The sequence below is a fragment of the Rhineura floridana genome, chromosome 5 (genome assembly GCF_030035675.1).
Source record: "Rhineura floridana isolate rRhiFlo1 chromosome 5, rRhiFlo1.hap2, whole genome shotgun sequence".
NCBI lineage: Eukaryota > Metazoa > Chordata > Lepidosauria > Squamata > Rhineuridae > Rhineura > Rhineura floridana.
Genome location: NC_084484.1, coordinates 52,349,566 through 52,357,030, shown reverse-complemented (window position 1 = coordinate 52,357,030; position 7,465 = coordinate 52,349,566). Strand labels below are relative to the sequence as shown.

The 7,465-nt window shown below is 42.8% G+C and overlaps 1 protein-coding gene across 1 annotated transcript in view; it reads left to right on the top strand.

The window, feature by feature from the left end:
- Positions 1–2,706: 2,706 nt before the first annotated feature.
- GAS6 (growth arrest specific 6) overlaps positions 2,707–7,465 on the top strand; it is an 84,690-nt gene continuing 79,931 nt past the window's right edge. Inside the window, exon 1 of the mRNA XM_061626724.1 lies at positions 2,707–2,801. The gene's annotated coding sequence lies outside the window, so the exon portion shown is untranslated. The remainder of the gene's footprint in view (positions 2,802–7,465) is intronic.

The following is a 7,465-nucleotide window of genomic DNA, read 5'->3' as shown; positions in this document are numbered from 1 at the left end:
AGGTATTATGTGCTGGCAGGGTCTGGAGCAGCCACGTTAAAAGGCAGGCAGGGCATTCCAGGCAGGAGGTTGCCAACCCTGTTTGATATAGATATCTTTGCAGAGGATCCCTAGTCTAGCCTTACCAACAGCACAATCCTAAGCATATCTACTCATAAGTATGTTTAATATTGCAGTGTTCAGGGGCATCCGAGTGCTCCCATCTAACATCTCCACAACAGTAGGCTCTCTTCTTCCTACAATGGCCTTCTGATGACTAGCCTGAAGGCACTTAAATCCTTCTTGCCAGAAGCAAGTAGGGCTAGGTTAAATGTTCCCTACCCAGGCTCCCTAAACAGGTGAGAAGGAATGATCCTGTCGCTTCAGCTGGACCTGGGAACACACTCATTTAGCTAAGGTTTCTATCTTAATTTCCAATCAGATAAAAATTTTTGTTTGAGTTGTATGCTCCAAGCAACTGTGTTTGGTGCTTAATGTATCATGCTTAATTACATCACTAGGGTCCACCTCTGAAATCTCAGGGTTTGGGGGGCTTCTGACTTCAGTGAGAGGACTTTTCCAGGAAGGAGGCCTGTAAATATTTAAAATAAAAATAAATACAATAAATAAATACTATTCGTTTTCTTTCAAAACTCTCCCGAGTCACCTCCCCATCAGACTTATAGACCTGTGGTTCAGCAGAAAGTGGCTGCTAGGGGAAAGCCTTTGTCCATGCTCCTCCTTTACTAAAACATCTCCTTCCAACAGCTGTCTACTTGCAATGGAGAAGACACAAGCCTAGCACTTCTCTTCTTAACCACTGGAGATTATTATCTCTTTACAGGCAAAATGTACTATTATAACTTATTATTTTCATTTATAGACCACTTAACATCTGAAAGATCTCAAAGCAGTTTACAATAGAATATACAAATCTATCTATGTAAACACAATAGGTACAATAAAAGCCATATCAAATTATTTATGTAACGAAATACATGAACAATATCCATATACATAAACACAGTATAAAAACCAGAGAGTATTACAAGGCAGTATAATATATGACAACCAACCTAACATATGCTCATGCAATCACTCACCATCCATTCCATACAATCATTACCATCATTCACTACATATGTAGTGAATATCAAACATATCAACCACGCACACTCAACGTTACAACAACCCACATACAAAGAATCACTACTAAGCACACACATGTAAGATACTCTTCCCCTACCCTACACCTATGGAATACTCCTCTCCCATCTCTCACCTGAAAGGGGCCCAGTTCTGTACCAGAGCAGGCTCTCACCCTGAGGAGGTATAAAACTACTTTCATCCTCTCATTCCCAACTACATAATCATAACATATATGGTACTACACAACCTCAAACTGTGATAAATAATAATTCAGTTCAACTAACACAAACATCACCCTGCACGTATGTACCAAACAAAGTAGCCTTCTGAATGTCTTGTGGTTAGTGACAGGAATAGAAAGAACTTGTTTTGGTCCCTTTGAGTAAAACAAAACGAAAAATCCTGAGTTGGCAGTGCTGATCCTCATTCCTGTTATAAGGAAGTGAAAACATTTCGAATAAAACAGAACCAGTTCTTCTTTCAGCTGAAGCAACTTTAAAGGATTCTGATCCATCAAGGAACCCCCTGAGGCATAACTAACCAACAAGTGATGAAATGGACTACAGCTCATGATGATTTATGCCATAATAAATGGGTTCATCTTTAAGGTGCTACAAGGCTTTCTGTGGTTTTCAACAATTAGATGCAGAAGTAATAAAATAAAAAGTAGACCCGAGCTGGCTGTATAGAAAAGTTCAAAAACAGAAACAAGACAAAAACCCCAAAGTGCAATCTGGTACTTTGTTATTAAATGATGCAAAAGCTACTTTATCAATTAATGCTTACTTCTCCCCTCATCTGTTGTCACAGTACAATAGGGGAAAAGTAATTAAATTTGCTGGAGTTTGAACTAAAAACAATCAAGTTATACATATGTAAAGCATGCAAAAACTATGAATAAAAGTTGAAAAATGTAACATAAGCCCTTTGCTTCATATGTTTATAGATTTGTTAATAGGTGCCTTAAGGATGAATATGGGTTTTTTGAATCCAGCCTGTGCAAAATCCAGCACATTTATAAACTATAAAATCATGATGTATCATTATTACAATATTTTAAACATGAATAAAACTAGAAAGCAAAACTTGCCATGGAAAAACACTATGCTGTAGTTCTTCAGCATTTTTGTAAAGACATAGTAATCAAGCTTTCACAGCAATAGATTGTCCCAAGCTGTGTGATATTTTTCAATTGCCTTTTTTAGGACATGATGACCACCTGAACATGTTTGCTTGCCTTTTAGAGACAGAACAGTTGCTTCAGCTTAACAACTCACTTCTGCATTTTTAATTCCTGTTCCATAGTCACTGTGAACAGAGTGAAGAGAGAAAACATGAATTTTGTTTTTTATGTTAAATTTCACAAAGGAACATATAATTGAGGGTGCCCACCAAACATGGAAATCAAAAAGTTTTCAAAAGTTGGTAGAAAGAAGCAGAGATATTTAACACTGTCCATAACTGTGAAGACTTTTCTGCTAGGTGGTGGTGATCTTGTATTTTGAACAGCTGTTTCCCCTCCCCTTGCCACATGGAACACCCCCTTTAAAACTAAGAGGACTTTCAAAAGCTTCTAAAAGGGGTCTCTCTAAAGTAGCTCATTGCTACATTTGCCATGACATCATAGTTTCATTCTTACCCAACTTCTTTCATGTACTGCAGTTTGGGGTCAGGTAAGAGAATTTCAGAATAGATTTGCAGCCTCACTTTACAACTGTTTTATTGTAACTGGTTGAGGGAGGACTAGCATGGAGGCCTGGAGTTAGCATGTGGTACACTTGGGTATCTGTCAAGGCTCAGCAACTGTGGCAGGACCCCCCACTGATGCTTGGTCTGTCCCCTTCCCTCTTTAATTTTTCTTCTTTTGGTGCTGCAATACATGTATGGGGTGGCAAGGTTTGGGGGAGTTGTCATTTTAATTGTACACAATTTCTCCATTTATGTATAACAATAACAAGGCAACTCAGCCAACCTATTACTGTCTCTTTCCATTTTCCAGGAACAACGTAAAGGAGACCATAAACACAAATGTAATTCTTAGAGGGTCTGTGCATTGTATGTCTAGAATTTGTACCACAATAACACTTTTATTTGGCAGCTATGCACAAATAGAACTATCTTTGTCCATACAATTACTCACTGATATTACAAAATCAAAATAAAGCTTCTGCACATTTATTTCTTTGAGTCTACGTATGTGGGAAGGGAACCAGTTTCCCAATAAAAATCATCCTTAAAATTTGGGTGAAGAAAGATATCATAAAAGCACAATGCTGTTCTGCATCTCTCACTTTCCTCTTTATAGCACTGTGATCCTCCACATGTCTACTCAGAAGTAAGTTCCATTGTATTCAGTCAGGCTTACTTCCAGGTAAGTGGTTATAGAATAGTAGCTTTAATTTCACTCTGAAAAGTTTGCTCATGCACCCTAACTGTAGCTTAAATTCATCTTACCTGTGACAGCAAATTGAAGCAATGCAGGGGGTGAAGTTTGGTTGCAGCAGGCATGCTACAAATTCTCTCATTAGTTCTGTTTTTTGCTGAGCAAATTGCTTGTTATTAAAAAACAAACCTATTTGCTGGTAAGGTCACTTAAGGAAAACTGAACAAAAATGGCTTACTTAGCCAACATTCCACTTTCTTCAGTTTGGTCTGAGCACATATTTTATTACTGCAGAAAAACACAAGGCCTAATTGCCTTTTGAATCTAGTGCAATAATTTCACAATGTTTCTTGTAAAAGTCCTTGTTCAACAAGGATAAATGCCATGTATTATTCTCCCTTCCTATTTGAAATTGATAACAAACATAATTCTTGCTGATAAGCCTACACTGTGCTTTTATAGAAACCCACAAAATTAAACAAAAGTGGGAAAACAACAACCATCATGCCATCCTATTGTCACCCTGACTCATTTTGTTCTTTTATGGATGCAAATGACAAGCATTTATTAAAATTGTCCCATTTCTAGCTATTTAAGATCCCAGGATTTGGGGGGGAGGAAATGAGCTTTAAATGTGCTTTAACTGTATATTCCTTTATGGTAGGGTTGCTAGGCTCAGAGCCTGAGAACGATTCTGTATCTTTGAGAAAATTCAGCCAGTACAGGTTTTCTTGCAACACTGCAATGGGAAAAACCACAAGGTGAAGTTTCCCTTCCCCCTGCACAACCCTTCTGTATCTTTAACAGTTGTGCAGGGGGAGGGAGAATTTCACCTTGTGGTTTTTCCCATTACAGTGTTGCAAGAAAACCTGCACTTGGCTGAATGTTCTCTTCTCTTAAAGATACAGAATCATTCTCAGGCCCTGAGCCTGGCAACCCTACTTTATGTTAACATGAATAGATACATTGCTATCAGGGGTGTCACTACCGGGGTGCGGAGGGTGCGGACCGCACCCGGGTGACACCCTGAGGGGGGTGACACCCAGAGCCGCCCCGCCCCACACCATTGGCCAGCAAAGGAGCCAAGAAGCACTCCGGGTCGGCACAGCCAACTCCTCCTCGGAGGCGGGTGGGTGAGACTGACAGCAGGTGCCCGCTTGCTGGCGGTGAAGCTGGGATGGGCCTTCCACCACCACCCTGGAGCGCGTGTTGAGTGCGTGTGTGTACACGTGCACGCAAGGCCAGCCACCCCATCCATGCACCTGGGAGGGCGCGCGCCGGAGGTCCGCACCCCCCTGCACTCCCGCTAGTGATGCCGCTGATTGCTATGGTTCTGCCTGATAAAGGAGAATGACTGATGAGGGATACAACAAAAAGACTGTAATAGCCCTTACCCTGGAAATCCCCCCCCCGCTCAGTATGTGACACAATCAGTAGGGAAGGGAGGACAGAGAGACACCTAGGTTATTGAGAACAAGCCATGGTTTGAGATCCTAGCTTATTGTAAAACCACAATCTAAGCAAAAGATAGGGAACCTCAGACCCAAGGGTCAAATGTAGCCCTTCAAACGTCTCTACCTGGCCCTCAGTATTCTCCCCAGGCCACAGCCCTCCCCGGTCACACCCTCCTTACTTTTTTTTTTTTGGTCTGGCTGGAATATCCCCTTGAACTCTGATAATGCCTCTTGTTTGCCTGCACTGGTGGCTGCTGACCTCTGGGGCTGGTGGTGCCGAAGGCAAAGAGCCCAACAGTAGGCCAAGCTAACTAATTCTAGTTTTGTCCACATTCTCCCCCCTGCTGAGTTCTACAAGGGGAACACAGAAACAAAGGAGGAGGAATGTGATAGGCAGTGCCAGTCCTTGGACTGGATGTAAGTAAGAAGTCAAGCAGATGGAGGCTGGCTGAGAGCAGACTGGCAGGGCAGCAGAGCCGCATTCACCCTAATGGACCAGCCTCCATTGCTTCCTTTTCTCATGGGTTTACTATCAGATTCCTGTGAGTGGGGCTTTTGGTGTGTGTTGCCCTAAAGAAAGACCTGGCCAGCAGCTCAGCTTTGACCAAAAATATAGTCCATAATATTCAGGTGATGTGACTCCATGGGAACGTAGATGGCCCAACAAGGTCAGGTGATGATTGGAGGTCATGATACTTCCCTATATTGATATTCACTAATAGGTAAAAAATAACTGTACAGTTTAAGAACATACCTATAGCCAACAGATGTTTCTATCAACCTTGAAAAAGCAGGGAAATTGGGCAGCTATAGTGAATGCACTAGGGGAGCAGGAGACCTGACCTCCTCTCTGAGATATTGGACTGTCCTACAAATTTGTCAAAATGCAAACACAATTTGGGTTGGTCTTTCACAGTCCAATCCACTTCCTGTGTAGCTTGGAAGAATTTGGTAATGTGCCTCTGAGCATATGGATTTGATAGAAATATCTGTGGGCTATAGATGTGTTCTCAAACCGCAAGGTTTTTTTTGCCTATTGGTGAATAGTGTTTAAGGTTTTGGATTACAACCTGGGAGACCAGGGTTCGAATTCCCACACAGCCATGAAGCTCACTGGGTGACTTTGGGCCAGTCACTGCCTCTCGGCCTCAGAGGAAGGCAGTGGTAAACCCCCTCTAAATACTGCTTACCATGAAAACCCTATTCATAGGGTCGCCATAAGTCAGAATCGAAGGCAGTCCATTTCCATTTTCCCCACCGTTTTATTCTACAGCAGACACGTGTAGCCTCCTACCGAAATTTGAACCAAAGCTGTCCCTGGCCACATCCACAGCAGACATTTATTCCACTTTAAACACTCCTGGCTTCCCCCAAAGAATCCTGGGAAGTGTAGTTTGAGAAGAGTGCTGTTAGGAGAGTTGTTAAGAGATGCCCTGTTCCCCTCACAGAACCACTCCCAGAATTCTCTGGGAAGAGGGGCTGACTGTTAAACCACTCTGGCCACTGGAACTCTTCCCCACTTGAGGTTTTGGCTTCTTAAAGTTGTGGCGGGGGGTTAAGGCTTTCTTCTGCAGGATGACCTGCTCACTGGAACCAGAATCCCTTGCTTAGGATGAGGAAGCCCTCAACCCTGTCTTGCTCAGATGCCAGCACTTACTGAAGTCACCAAGTCCTGGAATGAGGTCTTCTATAATGTGACAACAGCCAGAGCTGCAAAGGTTCAGTGAAACTTCCCTGGCTCAGCCACTGAGAGGTTTGAAGTGATTCTTCCATCCTGTGGTGGCATTGCATTGTCCTATGCTTTTGGTGAGGAGCTTAGAGAGTTCATGCTATGCATCAAGGGGAATAGCCCGAGCTCAGTGGTAGAGTACATCAGTAATGCAGGAAGAGGAAGGCTTCAGCAGACAATGTGGGCAACTAGCAAAAAGAGACTGGGACAGCTTCATGTTTAGACTTTGATTCACACATGGGAGGCGGGGAGGGGAGGATAGAGAGTCTGATGGGACTTGGTAGGAGTTTGAGGGCACCATGGCACTTGGCACTACATGAACTGCATGAGATGAAACAGAAGGGTCGGTGGATAGAGCACAGATGGTATAAATCTTGGTCTGAACCTAATCGCTGGTAAGGTTGCACCATTGTGCCTACCACGTAGTGGTGGCAGCGGCAAAGAAAGCTTACTTCTTCATCATTGTGTAAGCAAGTAGCTCGACAGCAGAGATCAAAGTGGTGAATGGGCTCTTGTCATCTAACCAAGACAGCGTTACTCTGACATCCTCAGAGGCCTATTATAACAACTTTGGGAGGCACTTTAGGGACAAGATTGCTCAGATTCAGAGTTGGATGCCACATTTTGAGCAAGTCTAATGGGGGTGTCTGAAGTACTGTCTGTTCCATCCAAACTGATCCAGTAATTGTAACTGATCCAAATTACTGCAGCCTGAGGATATGGACAATCTGCTGGAAGAAGTGCAGTCAACTACCTGCCCCCTTGACCCAT